General features: G+C 35.3%; 1 protein-coding gene across 2 annotated transcripts in view; it reads right to left on the reverse strand.

Moving 5' to 3' along the window:
* Fgf12 (fibroblast growth factor 12) overlaps positions 1–27,005 on the reverse strand; it is a 509,492-nt gene that overhangs the window by 338,535 nt on the left and 143,952 nt on the right. The gene's annotated exons all lie outside the window — the stretch shown is intronic.

Below are 27,005 nucleotides of genomic sequence, written 5' to 3' on the forward strand. Positions count from 1 at the left end.
CTACCCATTGAAATTCCCCATAGTGAGAGGGAGACAATTAGCAAAAGGAAAACATCTAAAAATAGTCCTTTGTGCTGCAGCAGAAGGCAGGGTTTTCCGGTAGAGCTCTCCTGCTCTGGAACCCACTGCCGAGAGCCGTTACTTTACTTCCAGAGAAACACAATTCCTCACAAAGTAGCCAGTGAACAAGAGGAAATTGTGGTACCCTCAACTCAGTAAAATACAGTGAGTGGTTTATGCGTAATTTTAAAGCACCCTCCCAAGGGTGCTTTAAAGTCCTCCCAAGCATCACTTTTCACGTTTATGTTGAGCCTCTTTGTTCAGTTCCAGGAGTTGGACCAATAAGGTCTAACACAGTGTCTCTGTTGTGATTGCAGGAAACATTTAAATGCAAGTCTTCTGACCCATCTACAGGATCAAAACCTCTTAGAAGACAGGGCAGAAATGTCAACTCAACCACAATTAATATTCAAATGAACCAGTGTCTTGTCTAAATCACTGTCACAGTGATTTTTATGACTCGTTATGTTTATGCCAGAGAAAATCAAGTACTTAAAAAAATGAATCTGAGGGACTATATACAAAGATGTTTTTGTTCCTATTGGACTCTCAGATAAGCTCAGTTTAAATCAGACAACACATCTTTATTTTAAAGGGAAATAGTTTCTGCTATATATTATTGACGTTTGATCAAAGTAGACCTCAAAGGGAATTGATCACTAGAATTTTATAACCTGTACTTATTTATAAAATTTTTCTTACACCTTTCAGGACTCCAAGGTGATTGTTATCTACCACCACAATTAGGTACATAGAATTTAGTCTTTCTGAAGTATCTTGAGATATTTTCGAATGTGCTTCAATATCCAAAAACAAGACACAACAAAACAAGTAGAAACCACTGTATCCAGTAATACATGCATGAAAGGAAAATGGCAGATTTTAGCTGTGGTTAAAACTTTCAAATATTCTAATTCTGTGTATTATTCCCTAAGCCAAAATAAAATTTTTATGGGTCATCATAATTTTTATGTAGTGACTAGATTGGTTTAATAACTAGATTTTGAAGTATCTGTCTCTCCATAATTAAGAGTTTTCATGTTAGCCATTCTTTCTGTTTTCTGTTTGACATAGACACCTTTGCCCAGTAGTCCAATAACGAATTCATCCATGTGGTTTAAGAATGAAATAACTTAGCACATTTTGAGAAGGATTTAGAAGTCTCCTACATAATAATAGAAGAAATTAACTATTTTAAAAGTTATTTATTGACAGTTTTTAGGAATTAATAACATTGTGAAGGAAATTGGAGGCTTTTAAACATAACTTATCTAAGATATTTTCCATTTACACTGAACATAGGAATCTGTTGGTTCATGGAATCCACTTCATTATTTATTAATCAGTGTATTTATCTGCTTGGAAGCCAGTGTTGAATCAGTATTAACTTATTCAGAGCTCGTTAGGTCCCAAACTTTTAATGAGAATGCTAATGGTAACAAGTTAATTGAATGGAACATAACTTTATTTTCACAAAGAAATCAAGCTAGCATTTACTAAAAGATTGAAACAAGTGTGATATCTATCATAGCTCATTTGTTTTACTCTCTGTACCATCCAGTGACTACAGAAGAACAAAACCTGCCCATATTTCATATTTTAGAGAAACTTTAAATCCTAGTTTGATGGACAAGAGTATCAAGCTCTTTAGATATGACAACAAAAAGTCATCAGTAGTGAAATTATTTTAATAGGAACACATCACCTAAATAATTTTAACTTTTCAAAAAACAACATGCATTTATTAAAACTTATCTTCTTTCTTTTGCTCCTTTTTACTTGCTGTTGTTCTTCTTTCTCTATTTAATCTTTAAAATTCTTATTTTGAAACAAGTTTTAACTTACAGCGAAGTTGTGAAACTAATCCTGAATTCATATACTCTTCACCCAACTTCTACCGTTAAGAGTTAATAGAACAATTGTACAAGTATCAAACCCAGATGACTTGCACTAGTACTTTGTGATTGAATAAACTATAAAATTTGTTCAACTTGTTTTCCTCTATAGTGTCCTTTTTCGATTTCAGGATCCAACCAGGACCCAATTGCATTGGGTTCTCATCTTTCATCTCCTTCAATCTGTTGTTGTTCCTTGGATTTTGTCTTTCAGAACCTTGATATTTTTAATAAATATTGATTAAATATTCCACAGAATGTCTTTCCAGGTTCAGATCATTATTCAAAGGTTAATAATCTTGGGAAGAATGTCAAGAAGTGGTACTGTGTCCTTCCCAATACATCATTGTCAGGAGAATACATGTCGTCCACTAGTGATATTCACCTTGGTGATTTGGTTAAGGAACTATCTGCTAGGTTTCTATACTACAAATCTCAATTTTTAAATGTATAACCACTCATATAACAAGATATAAACCATAATGCCTATTTGCCCTCAAGTTTTCATATACTGATTTTAGTTATCATGAGTGGATATTTTCTGAAGTAATTATTAATATACTTCTTGCCTACTACTAACATTATATCTCCACTATAGCAATGGCAATCCTTTTGTAAAAGCTGCCTTTTCTTCCAAATATGTTTAATTATTCACCTGTTTATATCAGTGTAGCCTCATGGAGATGTGTTCTCTTTTAGTTGTAAGCTAGCATGATCATAATCTGTACTATAATCAACTTGTTCCAGCCTTAACCATTGGTCCAATGTCTTGGTTGAATCTTGTTTCCTTTGGACATAATCCATTGTACTGATTTTTTTCTTAATTGTCTGGCATCATATAATATTTCAGGTTTATTTTTATTTCTCCTGCCCTGACCCTGGAAGCAAGCAATTGTGCAGTGAATCCTAGTCTTTTATATTTAGAGAATGATTTTTAAGAACTGAGACCTGAGTGCGAGGATGTTCTCGATGTTAGATCCTCTCGATGGAGTTAGGAAACACATGTATGTGCACAAACCAACAATACACATATTTAATATTTATTTCTGAAGTTTTCTCTATCAGGTAGAGACAGATAAATTTACCCAAAATGCAAAGGCTCATCAAAATGCATAGTGAATGTTTTAAGAATTTTTTCTTAAGGAAAAGGTACATTGCAATGAATCTTCCTAAGAAGACTTAGCGTCATATCAAACACATGTATCCTATCATTTTTGCCATGCTTTGAAGCCATTCTGAAAGCTTTTTGTGTCATTATGAAGTGTGATCAAGCCTGGTGAATTCTGATGCCAGATGCTAGCTAATGGAAACACAGGCCTCTAGAAACACTGCAGTGGGCCCTTATTTAACTTATTCATTGAATCTGGCACCATGCAACTTTTGGTTCTTGCCCAAAGTCAAATGACTATCTAAGGTGATGGTTTTTAAGTTGATTCAGGACACTGAGGCAGCCACCACAGCGTAGCTAAAGGAAGTCAGAAGAGGGCTTCTGAAATTGCTCCAGAAAGTGTTGAGAACAATAGGATAAGTGTGTTGGATGTAAGGAGCAGGATTTCAAGGAGGTTAGTGGCAATGTGTCTTTTATGGCAATAAATATTTTGAACACTTAAAACATTCACTATAGTTTGCAATCACAAGATAAAGATAACTGCCACCTCTCTTCCATCCAGTACTCTAGGTTTCAGTTTAGCTTTTGCCCTTTCCTTGTTTGCAACTTCTTTCTCTGACAAGGAATAACCTTACTTACATTCTTTATGATAATCAATTCTTTTTGTATTCAATTTTATCCAATTTATGCCTAAAGCAATAAACACTGTATACATTGTAGTTAAAGAATTGCTAACGAAGGGTCTCATAAGAAATAGATTACTAAAATACACCTATTCAATTATTTTTGTCTTTACAGAATCCAGTCAAAATACTATTCTCCAAAGTGACACAGGCTAATATTTTACATTGGTACTGTTTGGGTGTATACTTACTAACTTCAACTAACAAATTAAAGTTAAGTAACTTGAATTGTTCATTGCAATTAAACACTACTATGGTGCTAAGGATCAAAGCATTATGAAACAATGTAAAATAGTGCTCCAATAGTGTTCCCCCTCTATATAGTGCCTGGCTATTTCCCTTTTTTTCCTTCTTTCTACTTTCTTAAGCATGACTCACGGGTAACTGAATTCTATCCTCTATTTCATTTGCACAAAGAAAGCACATACTCTCTTGTGGTTTAGCATTTTATTTCAGTGCTGTACTAACACAAATAATGCTGCAATAAATAACGTTAGGTTTAATATTTTCATAGTGTTGAAAATGTCCTCAGAAATCTCCTAGAAATGTGAACACTGGGTCAAAAAGTGTATGGATAACTTGTTTCAGTGACTGTATGAGATTTATGTACTGAGACAGAACACCTGACACCTACAATTTCAATGAGGAGAAGTCTATTTTGGGTCATGATTTCAAAGGTTTCAGTCCATGGTTAGATGACTTCAAGACAGAGATGTCACGATAGAAGGGCATGGAGAAGAAAATGGCTCGATTCATGGAATCCCGGAAACAGACAACAAAGGAAGAGTCAGAAATAATTGGGCCAGAGTCTACATATACTCCCTATGGTTACATCCCTATTACCTGCCCTGACACACACACACACACACACACACACACACACACACACACACACACACAGAGACAGAGAGACAGAGACAGAGAGACAGAGAGACAGAGAGAGAGATCCAGAAGTGTGCTTCTCTAAGTTCCTGGGCATCTTGCAAAGCAAACAAGTTGATGACTAAGATTAATCATCAAAGTCATGCTGAATTTGCCAACAGTATCACCAACAAAACTTATTGTGCTACTTGTCCATTTGATTTTAATAATGCCTTAATATGTATGTCAATAATGATAAATGAATTTGAACATTATTACGTTGTTTAAAACCTTATTTGGGAAGAATTTTCTGTTTATATCATTTTCCCATTTTTATATCAAGACAAACACAATCTGGGTGCTTTTAAAAGACCAATATTTCCACAAAAAAGAATAATTATAGGTAAGCTGCATTAAAGTGTTTTTTTAATTGAAATTTGTTTTCAAAACAAATCCATTGTCATTAAAGAAAAGGCTCTTAGGGTTTCTAAATTTAACCTACATATCCATGTATCCACCTACCCTATAAATAATAAAACTAAAATTAATTCCTTGCCCTAAAGATCAAGGTGATAAATATATTAATCGTAAGTAAGAACTAGCTTTCCAGTATTGATAGCACTACAAGGTCAAGTGAAGATAGAAAAATGGAGTAGCTAATCTATTTTTTGAAAAATGGGTAACCAGCAGTCAGAAGATTCAGATAGGTTGAGGATATTTGGCTGTGGGGTTCAGTGATTGAACTCCAGGGCCTTTACACTAAGCTACATCCCCATCCTTTTCCTTTTGCTTTTTATCTTGAGACAGGGTCTCACTAAGTTGCTAAGTTTCCCAGGCTTGATTCAAACTTGTAATGTCCCAATCTCAGCTTCCCAGGGTACTGGAATCACAAGCAGACTGAATGGAAGGATTACCCAGCATTTAAATATAACGTACCATACCCAATCTTAAAGGTCACAGTTAACAGCTGCCTCTACTAAAGAAAGGAACACTGTCCAGAATTCAAACTCTGGATGTATCTCCAGCCTGGTCCTGTGTTACTTCACATCTCCATTTGCTACAAAACAAATAAATTACACTTACTATCAGTACATCTTCTCTTACTGGTCTAAAAATAAATAACGAGGCAAAGAATCATGTAATTTTTATGTTCTAATAAAGCCTACTGAGAACATATTGAGAAATAATACTCCTCTTATTTTTCACTGACCTTTCCACCTGTTCCCAATCTCTGAGCAGATAATGCTCTCAGGCTTTGCTACTACAGCAGACGTTTTTCTTCAACTTTAATGAGTTATTTTGAACAAATGTTGAGCTTGCCAATTGTAAGAAAATTTTAAAAAGAAGGTGACTGAATCAAATAGAGGCAAAATGTTTTTATCTCATCATAGCCAAGTATGAGTTGTTTATTGTGAGAAATATGAAGCCAATCATCCAAGATAATTAACACTTAGGAAGTTAAAGAAAACTATTTGTTAACTAGTTTAAATTCATTTCCTGTTAGGGGTGTGGTTCCAGATGGATGTTCCCTCTCTTCTCTCCTATCACCTGAACACTTATCTAACCCTAAAAATCTCACACATTCTTTAAGACCTCTGAGAAGAGCCACAGTGGTTTCTCTAGGAAATTCCCTGTCCCACTGATCCCACATTAATTACAACTTTGCCTGCATGTCCATAGTTCACTGTAGTTCCTCTACCGCAGAATTTATTTTACTCTACATATATGTAATACTAATTTATGAATATATTTTTACACATATGAGATTCCCCAAGGTTGTGAACCTCTTTACCTGAAATTTTAATATCCATGAACATATTTGTTTGTTTTGTATATCTTAGCACTTAGAAGATGTAATAAATAATTTATTTATTAAATATGAAATATTGATGGAATTAAATAGAGGCTTTTGGTACAGATTTTGCACTTGGGAAAACACAAGTCTACATTACATTTAAAAAGGAAGAAGTCACAAAATACTATAGAAGATAAAACTTACCTTTAACACAAAAATATAAACTTTACTCAGAATAACATCATTTCTCAGTTATTCACATTTCAAGAATAAACCGTTTGATAACTTAAAGAGAGAGAGAACATAAAAAAATAGGAACTCTCATATATTCTTATGAGTAAGCATTAAGGCCTTTATGATTAACAGTTTTGTCTCTGTCTTCCAAAATTTCAATGCTAGCACTCCCTTTTGCAATTCCTTTTTCAGTTATTAACTTTAAGAACAATTGCGTACACATGCAGCAGTAACCCCTGCACAAGAGAGCCAGAGAACACTGCTGAAATTATCCTTTCATACTAGTAATACTAACCATCAATATGGGACTCATTAAATTTTGACACAAAGGAATGTGGCACTTTTTTAAAAGAACGTAGCATAACTAATATATATATATATATATATATATATATATAGTTATGAAGAGATTTATGAAATTTATTGCTAAATTTAGCATGAATATAAAAGAATATATGAATATCTATATATAGAGAGAAAGTATACCACACTTTGTACAATAGAGAAAAATGGGCATACATTCATGTTTATTAATTCATAGGCTCTAGGAGAGGGCACACCAGAAACAGGCATCGGGTGCAATCTAAGGGAGAAAGGTTAGAGAGGAGAACACAGCACAGACAAAGAGACTTTCTGCACTTTTCAAGTCCTTGTACTATATGTACATATTATTCTTCAAAATACGCACTAAATCAAAATTTTATATCCACATTTTTCTTTCATTAAAAGAGTATTTTATTACTATTTGGTTAGCATATTAAAATTCAGACAGGAAAAGAGATACATAGGACTCAAAATATTATTTCCCAGAAACTAATAAAATACAGGTGAGAATTAGAAGGCTTTAATGAGAAGACCTTTCTAATTAATGCCAGAAACAATGCAGGTATTGATGAGCCTTACCCTCCAGTGTGAATAAAAGATAAGGTTCCAAAGTGCTGAAAATCTGGAATATTGCTTGCTTTTTATTTCTAAATTATGTATTCATTTTAGTTACTACCACATAATTTAAATAAACTGTATTTGAAATCCATATGCCTTTACTGAATTTCAACAATCCTGAGTATTAAAGACCCCAAAAAAGCCCCATGATGTCTAGTAATGAAGACTAACTCTTCTGAGCCCCTACATCCCTCAACCTAAATAACACTCAGTCTAAGTAAAAATCCCATCCAAGTTTATGTATAACACTAAATTCATGTATTAAATGGGTGGACACATCTGAAGACTCATTTACAGAAATTCTCTTTGCCTATGAGGGATGTGGACAATGGGAAAATATGTACAATCTCATGACATTTGACAAGAAGTTCTCTAAAAATACAGGTAGGAATAGGAAATGTATTTAGGGAGTGAATTCCTTCTGGGCTTAAGAGGTAAAATTTTTACCAAAACTCACTCAAACCAGGATAGGCGGTTATTATCTGGGTCCATCCTTTAGCAAAAAAGAAAAAAAAAATGAGCCAGTGATGTCCCTGAGGCCACACATCTTCTCTGGGTCGTGTGACAAGGTAGTGGCTCAGAACACACATCTCACACAGTGTCCTTTAGAAGACACCTTGGTGCCGCCTCTGGCTTTGATAGCATACAAATCAGCTATTTGAACATAGGCATGGAAAATAGTTCAGGACATTTTTTCTTCCTCTAAAAATTGAATTTGGAGGAGGGGGGCAAATTGTCTTCTTTCCCAAAGCAGAGAGAATTTATTCATTTAAAGACCTGAAAGCAATGGAAATGAACGTTGCCTGTTCTGTAAACGGTGAAGATTTTATTCCTGTCGACTTCGGGAGTAAAGACTGTGAGAGTCTTAGTTTGTGGCTGGAGTTACCTTGCATAGTAACAGACTTTAATTGTCCTAATCTAAGTGATTATGGATTTATAGTGAAAGCAGAGGCAAGAGAAGAGAGAGCTAACTGGAGGCACTGACCACTCATAGTGAAGGCTTGTTAGTGACATGGTAAATTGGAGAATGAATATTTTACTCTTTTATGTAGTTTGTTATAAATGCAATTATATTCACAAATATACAGATGAGCATTTTTTGTCTGTGTAGAACAAAGATTAAAGCCAAGAGTCTCACTCTAATGTAACAAGTAAGAGTCTCCTGTGGGTCTTCAAAACCTTCCATTTACTGTGTAGCCCCTTCTCTTCTCTGTTTTTTCCCTTCCAGAAACACACAAATATCATGAGAGGCGTTTAGAAGCACCATCTGCGCTGTGGTGCTCTCCTAAATTGTGAAACTCTGCCTGTTCCACACACGGTCCCATTAAAGTTTGTTTTTTCATAAACTAGGCTACTCCAGGTTCAATGGGCACACTTTCTTCTAATGGAAAGAAGTAATTTTAATTTATTAAAATTATTAAATGTTAATAATTTTTAACAGGTCTCCCAGCATTTCATGAAATTCTCCCTTCTTAACTTCGGAGACACCATTTTCTCCTTGGTTTAATTTTTGCTTACCGTCATGGTTTTCTCTGCAAGCATTACTACTTCTGAGGTTGTAGCCTCTAATCTTCTCTGTTTCTTAACTTTTCTTGGTGTTATCTCCCTTACTAAAATTCACAGATAGTTGGACACTCCAGGATCTGGGTCTTGATACGATCTCTCCATAAATTTTCATCATACATTTCTCACACTTGGAAAGCGCCCTTGCAGTGGTCCATAGGTGTTTCCAGACAGCACATCCACAATCTAAGACGTGCATTTACCTTACTGTAAGTCTATGGGCTCTGTCTTCAGAAATAACTACACGGATCTCTCCAGTTTCCAAATTCACAGCCTTGTGACCTTTCCTCCAATTCCTCTCCAGAGTGTTATCGCTACTGTGTCCTTAACATCTTTAACATCTGTCCCTCCATCCTTGCCTTGTTTCAGACCCTCATCACTTCTAGCCTGATTTTCCCAATATCTTGATTAAAAGAAGTCCAAGTACCTTCAGTTCAGGTTCCACAATACCAAAATAATCACCTCATAACTCAAATAAATAACTGAAGAATATTTCACTTTAGAAACTTTGCATAAGATTCAAGGTGACAAGTCAAACTCTACACATAAAAAACTGACAATTTTGCTTTATCTTCTTTTACCTTAGTCCATGAATTTAATTCCAGCCCCATCCTTGAGTCGTGCTGTCCATGTTCATATCTCTAAAACTTTACTTACTCTTACCCACTTGCTTGGAATATACGGCCTTCTTCCTTCCTCCAAGGAATTTACATCTATTCTTCAAAACATGGGACCATCATCATCCTCACCAAATTGCCCCCGACTAGGTTAGGTACTCCTCTTTGGGAATCACATATGCGTGTTTCTCAGTATAGACAAATAATCTATTATTTGTTTTGCTTATGGCCTTTAAATCTGACATACTAACCAAGACACCAAAGTACTAGTTAGAAAATCAGCCGAATAATCATATAAATTTAAGAGCATTGTATATATGATAGGTCCAAAGAAGAGAAATTCCTGGTTCTATAGTGTCTAAAGATAGGGTGAGGGTGTGAATTCAGCTGTAAATGTCAGGAAAAGCTGAAGCACTTACCATGTTATAGCTTGTATCACAATTAGTTGTGTCTATATTTTCTACACATGTCCTGAACTCAGGAAGGCTTACACACACACACACACACACACACACACACACACACACACACGCACGCACACACGCGCACACACACACACACACGCACACATACGCCCACACACTTTTTTCATTCAGTGGAAAACCTGAATTTTGTTCATCATAAAATGCTTTCATTAGCATCTTTCTCCATGCAATGCTACAGATGCTACTTAATGATTTATATATATATATATATATATATATATATATATATATATATACCTGTTGAATTGCATTGGAAATTTCACCTAGAGTTATATAGTTACATAATTTTTTTCCTTTCATGAATATACAGTTTACCTAAAAGTAAAGCCTTAGTCAAATTCCAAAAATATAGTAGATAATGTGAATTTGGATGCACGTGTTCAAAAGAACAAAGAAACTGTGAAGAGGGAAAGGAGAAAGAAAGAAAAGAAAAAATTAAAAATGCATGCATACACAAGATCTTTAAGATAGTTACACAGCTAGTTTATCTCAGTTGCCTGAGAAAAAGATTTGCGCTAGTATTGTTCAGACAAGATATCATGCCTATGTTTTATACTCTGAATAACTACTATGAGACAATAGGCAATGTGTTAATTATTGTAACTGTCATACAAATCTGCTTTGAAACTCTGTTTCATTGTTACTTTTAGTTTTTCTCTTTTAAAATTAATCATAAAATTACCTCACTTTCCAGTTACATACAACATGTGTCACCCCATCTTATCACAAACACAGTGATAGACCTACCAGAATGTTTCAAGTACTGTATTATCCAAATAAGGGATGGAATAAAAAAGGCAACGAGAAACTCAGGTGTATCCATTAGGGTCAAAGTATGAAGCACTTCTCAAAGGTTCCTGCACTGATAGTTTGACCCCCAGCACAGCAATGTTCAGAGATAGGGCCTAGAGAAATGGCTGAGATATGAGCCCATTGACCTTACCAGCTGGCAACCATTGGCAAGTTGATAGCTGACTGGGATAGTAGCAGGTAAATCACTGGGACATGCTTTTGAATCTATCTTGTCCTTGTCCCTTCCTCTCTGGATGACTGCAGCCCTCTCAGCTCTCTGGATCCCTTGAGGTGAGTAGTTTTTCTTCCACTATGCTCGTGCACCTGGATTTTCTTGCCAGGAAGTCAGCCACCCATGGACTGGAGCCTCTGAATCCATAAGCTAGAATACACCATCACTGCCCCTTAAATTGTTTTTATTTCAGCGTTTAGTCACAGCACTGAAAAGTGATTGACAGTCTCATATTTTGCACTTTTTCCATTTCTAACTTTGTAGGTTAATTATCACATAATAAAACTGGAAGGACTAGAAATATCTAGTTTGTACAGTTTTATGCAAGTGTATATTGTAAGGATTCAAACATGTGATATATATCATCCAAATGGTTATGCTTCTAGGGATTTAGCACTAGAAAATTATTTTCAGCACCTGGGCTTGTGTGACTATTGCAGTTAAGTTCAAATGTTCTTTTCATTCTGCAGTGTGTTCTGTTGGAGCTATTTCTTGTCTTGGTAGAGCTCAGTAGTTAAAGCTTGCTGCTTTCAGATTTAAATTGCTGTGGTTTTATTTCTCAAGTCTGACACTAAATGACTTCCCCTCTCCAAGCTCCAATTTTTCTTAATTCTGCGGTACAGTACTAATTACTATTAGTTAACACAATTGTCATGGCATTGATCAAGATAGATTACTCAATATAATGGCTGAGAGATTATAGTTCCTCAATAGTGGTAATAATGAGAAAGGTGGCAGTGTTAGGATTGTATTCACTTCTATAGCATTTGGGAAACTTTCTCATTACTAATCCTTTTCAATCTTGAACATCTATTCAGAAAAGTTAACATCAATGATCTACTATTTGAGACTCTTCATAATGTTTCTCCTACATCTGTAAAATAAACTAAGGACAATTATTTTTAGGGAGGACTCTAAGAAAATTAAATCTGTAAAAGAAATGATTTGAAGACTTTTGCTCTACCAGAACTCTGTAAGAAAGAAATACTAATGGGTTTGGAGTTTCTTTTAGGGGTGATGAAAAACATTCCAGAGTTAGATGTTTGCACAGTTTGATGAATATACTAAGCACCAAGGAACTGTATATTTTATACAGTAAATTATTGATATTTCAATTTTTTAAAACTCTGAAAGAAAAGCAATTAGATTTTGGCAAGGTAGCTTACAACTATACAATTGATTCAAGTAGTGATTATTGTTCCCTTTTCTCTTTCCATGTCACCTCTCCTATCACAAATAATCCCACTCTATTTCCTAGATTATGACCAATTGGTTGTCAGACTCTTAGATGACATTGTAGGAAATGTTTGAATTTCAGAGCTATACATTGCCAAGTTAACGTCCAGCACTACCAGTCAGCAGCAGTGTGCTCCTGGGCAAAGGTCTTAACTCTTTCAACTTTAGGATTGCAAAACAAAGCTAATAATCTCCTTTACATGTTGTTGAGCATTGAGGAAGAAAAGAAGGGAGAAGGAAGGAAGGGAAGGAGAGAGAAAGGGAGGGAGGGAGGCACCGAAGAAGGGAGGGAACAAGGTGTAATATAGAGTGGAGCACTTAGTGGGTTCCCCACTAATAGGAGTTTCTTGTTCCTTTTTCCAAGGTCTGCTTAACAAGAACTAATGGATTTTTAAAAGAGAGAGTTATTTTTAAAGTTAGAACCTGTTACAAATCACCCATCAGCCATTCTTGTGCTTAAAATGAATTATTTTTAATGCAAACACAGATTTTAAGGTAATTTAGCAAATTTATTTCCTAAACTTTAAGTCATTAACACTATCCTGTGTTCTCACATTCGCTAACGGAGGAATATGAAGATAGCACAGAGGAAATCAGTCCCCTGTCCTCCATTCTCTGCCACTGTCTGCTGCTCTTGGGATGCTTTGAGCTGAGTGGAGAAATGTGGCTGGCTTCTCCCTAGAAGGAGGTATCCGCTTAATGGAGGGGTGTTTTGTTGGGGGGAGGGGAGTTGTTGTTTTTAATTCAAGGTCTTGCTTTATACAGTACTAGGCCTACTTTCTGAAATAGAGTAAGAATGTAAGGTTTTCTCTTTTAGTAGTCTGAAAAGTTTCCACCATTAAAATGCCAGCCACCAGCCTGCACTATGATTTTAACTAGGCGGTATGCATGAATGCATCTGTGCGTGTATGTGTGTGTGTGTGCGTGCGTGCATGCCTCCGTGTGTGTGTGTGTGTGTGTGTGTGTGTGTGTGTGTGTGTTTGGGGGAATTTTGGACACCCATACACAAAGCTGTAGTGGTGACTTTTTCTTGCTGATTACTTCAGCGACCATTGTTGACTAAGGAGAAGCAGCAGAGACAGCTGCTCTGAACACGATCTCTACATTTGGACTTCCCAGGTGTGACCTCTGCTCCACCATTTCTTGCTCTGTTGAGCAAGTCACACACCTTCTCTACTCGTCAGTCTACTTATATAAAATGTTCACAGTGACACATCAGAGGGTATTTTAACTGAGATAATGTATGTAAAACATGAGCTGCCAGTAATTCATAGCACATTAAAATTGTCAACAGATTTTTTATCACCAATTTTATTCTTGCCATTCCATATTGTCGAATATTTAACTACTGTAGCATATTTTGAAATCAGAGGTATTCAAATATTTGTTTTAAAATTATTACTGTGCCTTTTACCTTTTTCAGTAATTTAAGGATGTCAAGTTGTGAGGAAGCTTAGGGGCAGAGCTCTTGCCTAGCTTGCAAGACCCTGGATTTTATTCCTAGCACAGCAAATAAATAAATTTCAATATAGTTGTTGAGTTTGCATCATCTCAAAATATCTCATGCATGGCCTAATACAACTGCCTCCTCCTTAGACTCTAGTGAGAGCCATGCGATGTTTGCAAACATGTTACGCCATTCTCAGTTATTCTGATGTCAAATCCAGAAATTTTCAGAAAGCCACAAACTAGGAATTGAATCAAACTTTTATATTCCCTGTAGAGACAAGTAAATATTGGAATCTTCCAGGAAGTAGATTATAATATTGCCAGCATGGTTACCAAACACTTTATTGAAAATTTTACCAATTTGTAGTTTAATTGTATATGATTACCTCTGCTTCCAAGTCCTTTAAATGCCAACTTAGAACATCAACATGTCTTTTAGTCTTGGACACTCAATATCAAATACTGTAATTGGTGAAAAAAAAATAAGAAGCCAACAAACTAAACAGCTAGTCCCCAAAAAAATGAGAGGATTCCATTTCTGGAGTCAATGCTTTAAGTGCCAAACTTTTGCTTTGTCTAAAGTCAGAGTTTGAAAACTTACAATGAGTGACACATAAAAAACAAACAAATAAACAAACAAAAACCCCTGTACTTTGTCAATTAATTTTCTTAATCTAATAGAGAGCAAGTCATCCTGATTGTTGCCTTTAGGTATATTTAGTAAGGGAATGCAAACAAAAGTAAAAATAACTTACTATTTCTTGTGTGTTTTGGTTTGTTGTTTGTTGGTTTGTTTTTAGACAGGGTTTCACAATGCAGTTCAAGCTGGTCTTGAACTCGCTTTGTAGCTACGGGTGGCCTTGAACTCAAAGCAACCCTCCTGCCCCAGCTTTCCGAGTGCTGAGATTACAGGTGTGCCTCACCATGCCTGCCCCTTCCCTTGTTTTCTTTCAGGAGGCAATTCTTGCATTTTGAAAGCAAAGTCATTTGGGGACAGCAAACTCCAGTCATATTTATATGGTAGACTCATAACAGGCTGCAGACACAATCTGAAATTATTTTCTCCAGCTCTATTTCTCCCACACACCTTCACAAGGAAACAAATGATGGATATAAATATTTGCTTTCAAAAGGCATTTCATCTGACATCATTATCTTACTCAAAGGAAAATATCACAGTGTTCATAATTGTTTTGGAAAAGAACTTTAAAATAGTATGCTCGGGAATACAAACCAAAAATGTTTTGATAAAATATGGTTAAATATTTCACTCACTTCTTCAACAGCAAATAAAGATTTTTACAGCCTTAAGTCAAATTTCCAACACCTATAACCTGGCATTCAAAAACCAGCACTGTCTTCATCTAGCTTTTATGTTGTATCGTCTATGAGAAGCCGTCACTCATAATTACTTCTCAGCCTTAATCTCTTACCTGAAATTGTTCAGGGTAGGTATATTTTTTAATTCAGGTTTTTATGGGCTTGAGTGGTATTTTTCAAAAGTAATACAATTATCATAAAAATGTTAGGAAAATCTCTGTATTTGGGACTGTACCTAGAATCACACTCCAGTGACATACACATAAATATTCTCACAAATGTGATAAATAAAGACTGCAGACAGCCTAGCTACTATTCAGGACAGGCCATGCCATTGAATAAGTTTGATCATAACACAAGGGGAGAAAATGACTTCAGAGTTTATTGGTGATATAATTGTACATAATACTCTGTTCTTCCTTTACTTGGATACAAACATTTGAGTTAGAGAGTATTTGTCCATTTGCTTTCCTTAGTAATAATGTCTTCTGGGCTACTTCTAGCTTATTGAATTTTAGCACGGGCCAGCCATGATTTTTATTTTTATAAATCCAAAGACCAGAAGGACCTCATCCAGCCCATGTTGGTGTCCACATGAGTAGGTCCCTTTTGACACAGTGACGGCAAACTTTTTAGTGCTCTCAATGATACAAACAGCTTGCTACAGAACACATGCCACAGGTTCACCACCGCTGGACCAGAGACTCCATCGGTACAGTTTCATGTCTAAGTTGCCTTTATCTGTGATTCTTGGCACTAGATTTTCCTCAAAGATTCATAAATGGAGTGATACAAAGCTAGTGAAAAGATTAATATTGAGCAGGTAAATCCAAAGCATTTGGTGACATAGCTATATTCCTCTTTATAAATGTGGACTTGTAGGAAATGACATTTTTTAAAAACTAGTTTTCCCTGGTCTTCCCTGAGTACAAATGAAAAGGATAGGGTCAAAATCTGGAATCCCCTGGTGTCTCTCCCAAAAACTTGGATCAGAGAGGAGTCTTGTTATTGACCAGTCCAGAAGAAAATCCCAGGTGCGTGTTTAACCTTCTCTGACAACAACATCCCAGAATGGGTGGTGGTCTCCTCCCTCTAGTCTCAAGAAAATGGGATTCTAGGTTCCTTACTTGGCCTTTGCTATCCAGAGTAGAGGTGGAGTCCAAGGTTTTTCTGAGGCAGTTGGAGTAGGGGTTATTGAACTCTCCAGAATCCAAAGAATCTTGATTAAAGAACTTTGTCAAAATCTTAGTTGTTACTCTGTGACTTTAACAAAATCTAAGACACACTTGAAGACACACATGCAAACATTCATATAAGACCCAAATATCTGGGGCACATTTATCCAATAACATCAAATATCTGCTGTCTAGACAACACCAAAAAAATGAAATTGTAAACAAAAGAGAAAGGATATTAAGTTATCTGTATATCTAAACATATTGTCAAAAAATTGAGGAACAAACTTTTATGTATTTTGATTTTAGGATCCAATGAAGTCTTTATGCCACATTTATATTCATTTTTTAAAATTCTGTCTACTTTGCTACATATGACTACACAGCTATTCCACCATCGTCAACAGTTTAGAACAGGAACTAAGTCCAGCCAGCTGCCTGCTTCTGAAAATAAAGTTTCTCTGGAATGTGGTCTCTCCATTCATCTCTGTGCTGTCCAGGACTGTTCTGGGCTACAACTGCAGAGACGAATGCACGTGACAGAGACTACAAGGAGTGACTGAAAATTACAGTGAAGATTCAGTTTTTTAAAAAACCCGCAGGAAAAGACACATTGCCAAGAATAATGGGTTAACATGCTCAGTTAGGGGAGTGTTTTAAGTGGGGTTAATGGCAATATATCTTTTGCTGTGGTAACTTCTTTTAAATATTCTCCTGTTTCATCACCACTCCTCCGCCATCAGACGTTACACAGACAAACATCATTTTGTGTCCTCCCCCACTTTATTCACTGGATCTGGTACCCAATAACTTCTGATTCTTTCCCAAAGACAAAATTGCCATGAAAGATAAATGCTTTGAATTTGACTCAAGAGATCAAAGCAGCCACTCTAGCACATATGAACAATCAAATCAACAAACTTATCCTCTTGAAGTCCCGCTCAGGGAAGAGGACTTTCAGAACTGTTTCCAAAAGAGGTAAGGACAATGGGATCAGTGTGTCTCGGTGAGGGACAGTACTTTGAGGCGACTTAATGGCAAAGTGTCTTTTTGCAGTAAGACACATTGTTTTAATATAATCATTCACCATAGTATTTGATCACACTGTGCACAGTACATAAAACCTAAACTATTTACTATCCAACCCTTTACAGGAAAATTTGAAGATTTCTAATATTGGCGTAGAAATTGAAAGGCAGGCTTGTAATAACTTTTAGGTTAAAAAGCATACAAACAGTCGAATCAACAAATATATCCTCCCAAAGTCATGATTCATGGTACTTTTTGATGTGGGAACAAATGGTATGAGACATGTTAACTAGTGCCTATCAGGGACTGTGTATTTTACAGTGCAATATGATTATTATTAATCATGCTAACCTTTAGATATCCATAAAACTTAAAATATATATTAATCATCTCTAAGAAATACAAGTCTTCAAATTACATTTTAAAAAGATTTTAAGAATTAAAGATTTTACTTGTGTTATTTTGTAGAAGAAGCTTAATACTAAAAGGTGAAAATTCACTTATATATGTTATCTCATCCTTGTGAAATTTTATTAAAAATTACTGAGCATTTAAACTATTTCAGTGTTGGAATTCTCTAAAAGACACTGAACATATATGAAAACATTTAGATGTCTTTCCACAAAACAATGTTTCAGTTTTTTTTTTTCCTTTCATTGAAATAGGGTATAAATCTCATATTTCCTTCATTATTTTTGAAATATTAGTAATGAATCGTTATTCTACAGAATTGAAAAGAGCTGATTGTAGGGCTCATATTTCAGTCCAATTACCAATGAATTGGGTGACCATGGGCACAGAACTGGGCGACAACAGAATCTGAGTATTACAATGGCACATCTCTGCAGTCCCCCTCAGTCTGTGAGCTGATGGATCTAGGTGAGCACTAAACATGCATTTCAGAGCTATTGCCACAACTTTCTTGTCTGGACTTTGATTTTCTAACTCCTGGAAAGAGACTGAAGTAAGTCACATGAGATCATTTGAAGAAAACTTGACTCCTTGGTGAACAGACACAAAGACCCATAAGAGATCAACTGAGGCACATCCAAGGGATTTTTCCTTCCTCCTTGGTCTGATAGGGAGAGTCCCTCAGTAACCAGGATCACTTGTGACAAGCACTAATCTATAACACAGATCATATAGGATTTCTGGGCCAACTCCAGCTGCTAGAGAACCAAATACTACAGGATATTCTTTAAAGTATTACTAATGTAACAGTAGCTCTGCGATCCCAATGACTTCTTGGGTGTACACTCTAAGTATCAAGGAAAATATAGTGAAAACAGCTTCTCTGATGCTCTGAGGCATTTTACATGTACCCAGAGAAAAATGACAGTGGTATCATAAAAGACACAGCCTTCCACTTGAACACTTAGGATAACAATGTTCCAACAACCTCTGAAAAATCCTTCCTCCATGAGACTGGCCTTTCTCCTCCATAGTAAACACTTCACAAGCATGTGCTTATCTTTTATGACATGTCTTCCTCCTTCCTACGCTATGAATTCTGTGCCACAACTAAACTAACATCTTGGCCTATTCCAGAGATCAGTGGATATTATAGTTTGTGTTTGGGTGTCCTCCCAAAGCCTCATGCAGTCATGAGTAGATGGGCTTTTTGGAACCAGCTGAATCTAGAGTCTATGGTTCATTCATTGTCCATTCTTCATTGGGGGGTGTGAGTACGACATCTGCCTTAGGGTGGGTAGCCTGCTTACGATCTAAGGGAGGAAAATAGGCTTGCTCCTCCATTATGCTCTTGTTGTTTTTGCTGTCTTCTGCTGTGGACTGTTGCTGCTGGGCCGTGCCACCCTGCCTTAGTGTGGACCGAAACCTCTATAAACTGTAAGCTAAGTAAACCCTTTCTGTCTTAACTTTGGGTACCAGGTATTTTGTCTTAGCAATGAGAAAAGTAAGTCAGTGACCAAAGCACCTTTGTGAAAAGACAAGAATTACAGAAGCCAGAGTTATATCTTGGTCAAAATTATCTTTTTTTTCTCTATAGATTCTGTTATGATTTTCTTTCACATGTTCTAAACAATATGTCCAAAATACATTTTAAATTTTAGATAGAAAATTTATTGGAATAATCTCTAGGTTCAAAAAGATAGATGATGAAAACTAGTTGTTGTTTTTGTTAAAGGAATGGATTGGCATAAGAAACTTTCAAATTGCTCCCTTAATTATACTTCTGTAAGTGTGTAATGTGAGTGAAATTCAAAAACGTTCACAAGTCCCGTTTCTTAGGTGTCAGGGTATGAAAAGCCAGAAAAGGGAGAGATTTGATCTCTAAAGCACACAGCACAGAACTCCTGTCAGTGAGGCTGTGACCATGGATGCACTGAGCAACTGAAAGGCCTTCATTCTGAGAGTATTAGCACATATGCTGAAAATATAAAGCATGAAATAAATATTTTGTTTAAATTCAAATTCAATTAAGAATATTAACATGATGGAGATTTCAGATTTTACACAGTCCAATGTCTTCATTGTACAAACAAGAAAAAAACCCCATGAGCCCTAGAAAAGAGAAAGGACTCAATCAGAGTAGTTATGAACATAATTAACCAGCCTGTAGCAAGGTTGAGTTTTCTCAGTTCTAAATCCCGGAGATTTTGCTAGCTTTCCTTGTGTTTGCTCCTGTTTGGCTCCCACCTCTATTTTCTGGAGCATTATAAAGACTTGTGTACTATACCTAAGTTGAGGTCCGTTAATTGGCCCATTTAGTCCGATTCTGAGCATTATGCTAATTCTGATGGCAGCTATTCTCTAATAATGTCTCATTCTGTTCCAGAAGCAGATAGATTAATAGACGTGTGTATTTATAGAGCTGTAGTGTTACATCCTTCCCAACACAAGTGCTGGTCATCTTATTCATCAATAATTTAAAAAAAAAACTCACCTTTATAAAAATTGATATTCTTTAACTAAAAATTAGAAAAGAAAACTAATTCCCTTAAATTACCTACAAAGTGTTTCTATGGCAATTATCTTTTTTAAAACTTGAAAACAAAACAAAATCACACTTGGGCTGCTTCTATCAATAAATGGCTTCCATAAATGTTTATATGACTTTTCAGTGACAAACCTCAAATATTTTTCATAGTCGTCATTACAAAGATGTGATATTAAATAACGATGTGATGCATTGTGCTTCCTAAACTACATTATGCAACCTAAATACACTAGTAGCTGACTAGGCTGAGGCATCTAGACATTTTGTCTCAAAATATTTTCATTCAGAGTTTTATGTCATCAAATATGTGACTCCAAAGGATTACTCCAGCACAAGTCTGGAAGTGGAAAAGACCAACTTGTCCCAACAACAAGTTGTAAGGTTAAAAATGTGGCAAAGGGAGTGGGGATAAAAATAAGAGTGGGTTTTGGTGCCTTGGATATCTTATTGGTAGAACTTGGTAGCTGATTAGATATGGGAAGAGAAGGGAAGAAAAGCAATTACGTCAAAACTCCTGTCATCATGCCAAGCAGAAAAAAGAAGTTCGAAATTAATAAGAGACTCAGTGTAGATGTTTTTAAATTCATAATTCATAGAGGAATGCATGAAGTGCTCTATATGGGAAAGAAATTAAAAGAAAAAAGTCACAATTGAAAATAGAGATAAGGAAATTGCAATGGTTAATTCTATGTATCAACCTTATAGGGCCGCCAGGTATCAAGGCATTTGGCCAAATATTATCCTGAGACTATTTCTGAGGGTGTTTCTGGGTACCGTTCACATGTGACCAGTAGATTACAGTTGCTTCCTGGTGTGAGCAAGTTCCATTCCATCCACTCAGAATTTGAAGAGCCATAAAGGCTGCAGCCAGTGGAACTCCTGACTGCTCCTTTGAGCTGCCACATCAGGCTTTTCCAGACTCATGATTCAGATCAAAACATCAACCTTTCTGTGGTCTTGAGTTGGAATTTACAATGCCTGGATTCTGGGACTCAGTCTAGGCCACCAGAGTTGAACTGAAACAACACATAGGCTCTCCTAGGTCTGCAGCATTATGGAGGGACATCTCTCCCTTCCTGATCATGTCTGACAATTCATTATAATACACTGCTCCCTCCACCTTGCAATCAGTTCTGCTTCTATGGGGAACCAGGAAGAATTCATAAATAAGTAATACAGAATCAAGTACATCAAGTTTTCTAGACCTTAAAGAAAAGGAGAGAGCATTTCAAATAATGAAAAGACACACCTGGATCTGATATTGAAAGAACAAGTAGACCAGCACTGAACATCATGACACATAGGAAAGAAGGTAAGAGTAGAAAAGGAGGTTGGAGATTCACAAGAATAAAACCTTTCTTGTGTCTAGCTAAAGAGTTCAGGATTAATTTCAGAAAATATAGGAGTAAGTGAAGGTTTCAAAATGGACTAAACAAAATGAAATGAAAAAACGTTTATTAAAATATTTCAATTCAGGCATGGTGATGCACACCTATAATAGTAGCATTTGGGAAGCTAAGGCAGGATTGAAGATTTGATGTCAGCCTGGGCACACAGCAAGTTCAAGACCAACCTGAGCTAGGAAGTGAAATCACATCTGAAAAAGCCAAAGTGTTTTCAAGTATTCTTAAAGGGCACATACATAGTTTTTATCTTTCTTGCAAAATAAATAAATAAATAAAAGCTTCACTTACTTTTGAGTCACACTCCTGAAATGCATCTAACTGGAATTTAGAGAGTCACTTTCTCGTGTGACCTAGCCATCGATATAAAGTGCTCAAATTTCTGTTTTGAACCATAGCACACTAACAAGTATTGTACTTAGACCTTCCATCCATAAACATCTATAAAACTGGAGAAAGAAACCTGTTAGGCAATCACTTCCATGCATTGGATAACAGATGGTGCACAATTTTGATCTTTGAGAAAAAGAGAAACATGAGGTGAGCTCCATATGAAATCTGACTTTCCTCCGAGGCATCTTTCAGGAGGTAGCTTGGAAGATTGAGCCCAAAGAGAGCACGGCAGTCACACTTAGGCACAAAGATCTGGGAGCTGTTAAGGTAGCAAAGAAGTGAGGAAAGGGAGGTCCACACAGGAACGAAAGCAAAAATTCTTCCTAGAGGTTATTTTAAGGCTTTGAGGCAAAACATGACCTATATACGTGCATGTAAAGAATCTGTGAGTCACATCAGAGAGCAACAAGTACAATGATAAGGCCTACAGCAACCATTGGGATGGAGATAAAAGACATTAACCACTGCTCAGAGATGTTAGAATTGTGACTCACATAGAGTGGAAAAAACTCACAAAACAATTCAGGTATTCATTTCAAATGCTAGAAAGATCATGTCTTACAGCAAGTGTCACGATATAGGACTAAAAATGAAATTGAAATAAAGAATAAAACCAATTTTAACATAATGAAGGAAACTATCTATAGCTTTAAACACTGCAAGAACAAAATGAAGCACTCTTCAAAGAAAAACAACATACAGCAGGTTCTCTACAATATGCCATCTGTAAAGTCTAGCACATAATCAAATATTGCTAGATATGAAAAAAGGAAAAGCCAAGGCTTATGCTCAAAAGTAATAGAAGTTGATATAATCAGATCACAGGTTGACACAGATATTAGAATAAGAAGGGAAGAATGTTAAAGATCTATATCTATAACAGCAAGTGTGTTTGGGGGTGTTAAATAGCTGACTTTATCAATGTTTTTGGAACATTGAACACAGCTGTTTGCAGTCTCCCTGTTTGAATGTCCACCTTGTGTTCTTTGATACTGTGATTTGAGGAACTATTTTCAAGAAGATAGTGTGTAATCTACTAGCAGGTGATTTCTTACTGTTATGTTTTTTTGTTTTGTTTTGTTTTGTTTTTTGTTTTGTAGTTCTGAAGTGCATGTACCCTTACGCCGCTTTGGTTTGTTTTGTGTTTTTCTCTTTTTCCTCTTAAAAAAAAAAAGATCTATATCTATATCTATATCCATAGACATTATTTTCATATATCTATGTACATCTGTATCTGTGTAGATAGATATACATATACACTTAAAGAAGGAAAACATAGAAATACTGTGATCAAAATGCTGAAGTGGGAATTCTCAGGAGAGAAGAGAATAGTATTAAAAGAACTAAGTGGAAAATGTAAAACTAAATATATGTGTATATATATATATACATATATATATATATATATTTCCTGAATAAATACACTACATAGGCTGAACAGCAAATTGGACACAATCAAAGAAAAGATCAATGAATCTTAAGATATGTGAGTAGAAATTAACCAGTCTGAAGATATAAAAAAGCATGAACAAAGCCTTGATACTTGAGGTAATCCAAATTATTGTGAAGATCCATGAGGGAAGATGGAGAAGGAAGAAGGGAAGGTGGGGTGGGGACTTGAGAATAGATTTGAAGAAAGTCCAAATTCATTTTAAAAATTATCCTAGAGGTAGGAGAAATTCAGAAAACCTCAATTGGGCATATAGCATAATTGAATTGTTGAAAACATACACGCAGTTGACTAATTAGCCAATGAAAAGGATGAACGTCGGTCACCTGCAGCAACATACATGGAACTGGGGGTTATCATGTTAAGTGAAATTATCCATCCACAGAAAGACAAATAAATAACCTCATTTATCTGTGGAATATAAAAAGTTGACCTTATAAAAGCTAAGAGCAGAATAATGATCCCAGAGGTTAAGGAAAGCAGAGACGATCAGGGCTGGAGAAAGACTGATCAATGAGTAATAAATTATAATTTGATAGGTATACAAATTTTTGGCGTGCAATTGTGCAATCAAGTATTATAGATAACAACTATGTACTATAAATTTCAAAAATCTGGGAGCCTTGTGAATATTTTCCCCATAAGAAAATGATAGATGTATGAGAAGATACATATGTTTACTCTGATTTAAACATTAGGCGAAGCGCACAGGCATGGAAACATCACAGAGTACCCATAAATATGTGTAACTTACATTGCAATGTGTCAGTCAACAGTAAATTTAACTTTGAAAAGTGAACTACCTTATGATAAGTAATCCTACTTTGGAGTATTTATCCACAAGCACAGAAAATAGACTTTCAAAGCAATATTTTTCCATATTCCCTGCAATATTATTTACAACAGCCAAGGGGTGGAAACAGAAGATGAATGGGTAAAGAAATTATAGTATGTACACAGAATAGAATACAATAGCCTTAAAGAAGAAAGACATTCTTGTCTATTATATAGCATAGATTAACTTTGAGAAGTTTCTATTGTGTAAAATAAGCTAGTTACAACAAGACAAAGATTGAAGAATTCCATTTATCTGGAAAATGTGAAGTCACATTTACAGAAGCAGTGCACAGAATAGGGCTGAAGAGAAGGTAGGGGAGTTCTTTCTTCAGTAAGTATAGAATTTTGGTTATACAAGATGAAATGTTTTTTGATATCTCCTGTACAATATATATGCTGTTAATACCATAGTGCACACTTAAAAATTAAGAGGATAGTTTCATGCTAGAAGTTCTTTTCAACAATAAAAAATTTTAAAATGCTAAATGTCAATACACCCAAAGTAAATTAAGGAGAAATAAAACAAAAAAGAACAGAAAGCAAATAGAAAAATTGTACCTTGCATGCGATAATTCTGTAGTCGCAGCAAATGTAAATAGAGTAAATAATTCAAATGCAGAGCTTACTGAGAAGAATAAAAATGAAAATCAACTACATAATCTATATAAAACCAAATGTGTAAACCATATGTGGAGAGAGTAGTATGTATGAGAAAGTTGTAGTAGCTAAATTAACATACACTTTAAAACAAGGAATATTATTGGCAGACATTTTTACATTGACAAAAGCTTCAATTCATTAAGAAGACATAAAAATTAGAATGCTTAAATGTCTAGTAACAGAGGTTTAAAATGCATAAAGGAAAACTGACAGAATTAAAAAAAGGCAGTAAGTCCAGAGTTACAAGTGCAAACTATAATGACTCCCACTCAGTACTTGATAGAATAAATAGACTAAAAATTAATAATTACGTATAAACAAAATTCAAAAAGAAAACAGAACAGTTGCATACTGATTTCCTACAAAGACTTTAGAGCTGGGAAAGTTATTAGGCAACACAGACAGCCATTACACAATAATACAAAGGTCGACTCCAAGAAGAAATAATTCCTGATGAGTGTGTACTTTACCACAGACTACCGAAACATGTAAGGAAAAGCTAAAAGAAGTGCAAGGAGAAACAGATTAATACAGTGCTGTAATTAGAAATGTTAACAGTCCTCTGTCAAACTTGAGCAAGAACATCAACAAACAAACAGCGAGGCCATACTTAAACTCAACATTGTCACTCATTTTATGGGCATAAGTAACATCAGTAGACTACTTCATCCAACAAAAGTATCAACACATTATTGTGTCTCCATGCTCACATGCAACATTCACCAAAACAGACAGCATTATGGCTCATAAACCACACTTTAACGAATTAAAAAGAATATAAATTATATAATATCTTCTCTCAGACCTCAATGAAATTGGCTTAAAAATCAATAACAGAAAAGAACATCTTTAAAATGCTTGTACATATAAAAACACTTTTCTACATAATATGTGGATAAAAGAGACAGCTCAAAAGATGTGTAAAAATACATTCAATTAAATGAAAATAAGACCACAAATAATCAACATTCAGATGTAACAAAAGAAGAAAGACATAAAGATCTATAAGGTAGGAAACTAGTAAAGAAAAAATTAACTAAAAGCACATAGAGAAAAGATTAAAAATCAAAGTAGAAATGAATAAAATTGAAAACAAGAGATTAGTAGGAAAAACCAACAAATCAAAAGCTGGTTCTTTGAAAAAAATCAATAAACTTGGCAAAGTTTTACCCAAGATTGCTAAGAAAAAAAAAGAAGATAGAGGTCACTAATATCACAATAAACAAAGGGATAACACTACAGATCATAGGGTTGTTAGAAGAATAAGAAAAGGAATACTAGAAACAACTTTATGAATGTAAAATGTATAACTTAGGAGAAATGAAAAAATGCACTGGAAAATTTAATCTACCAAAGCTCACTTGAAAAGAAGCAGGTAATCTGAGAAGCTCATATATATGAAAGAAATTGAATTGGTAAGTTACAAACACAGAACCCAGTAGGCCTAGATAGATGGGTTCATGGGTATACTAGAACTTTCAATTCTAGGCTTCCAACAGGAAATTAAAAACATTAAATCAGACTTGTACATGAGTGTTCTGCAACTTTTTTCAAATTAAATAAAAAGTTGTTAATAACCTGAATGTCAACCAATATAAAAATAGATAAATTGCAGCATACTTTTATAATAGAATATTACTTAGCAATTTAAATAGAATTAATGACTGACACAACAATATGGATAAACCTTAAAATTTCTGTTCAGTGAAAGAAGTCAGTTTCAAAATAGCATATCCTGAAGGATTTCATTTATATGAAATTTAAGATCAGATCAGATAAATCTGAACTGACAATAATTAGATGATTGGTTTTTTTGTGCTTGGAAGG

This window comes from Cavia porcellus, unplaced genomic scaffold (assembly GCF_034190915.1).
Source record: "Cavia porcellus strain 051 isolate PalLab524CR breed Dunkin Hartley unplaced genomic scaffold, mCavPor4.1 scaffold_14, whole genome shotgun sequence".
NCBI lineage: Eukaryota > Metazoa > Chordata > Mammalia > Rodentia > Caviidae > Cavia > Cavia porcellus.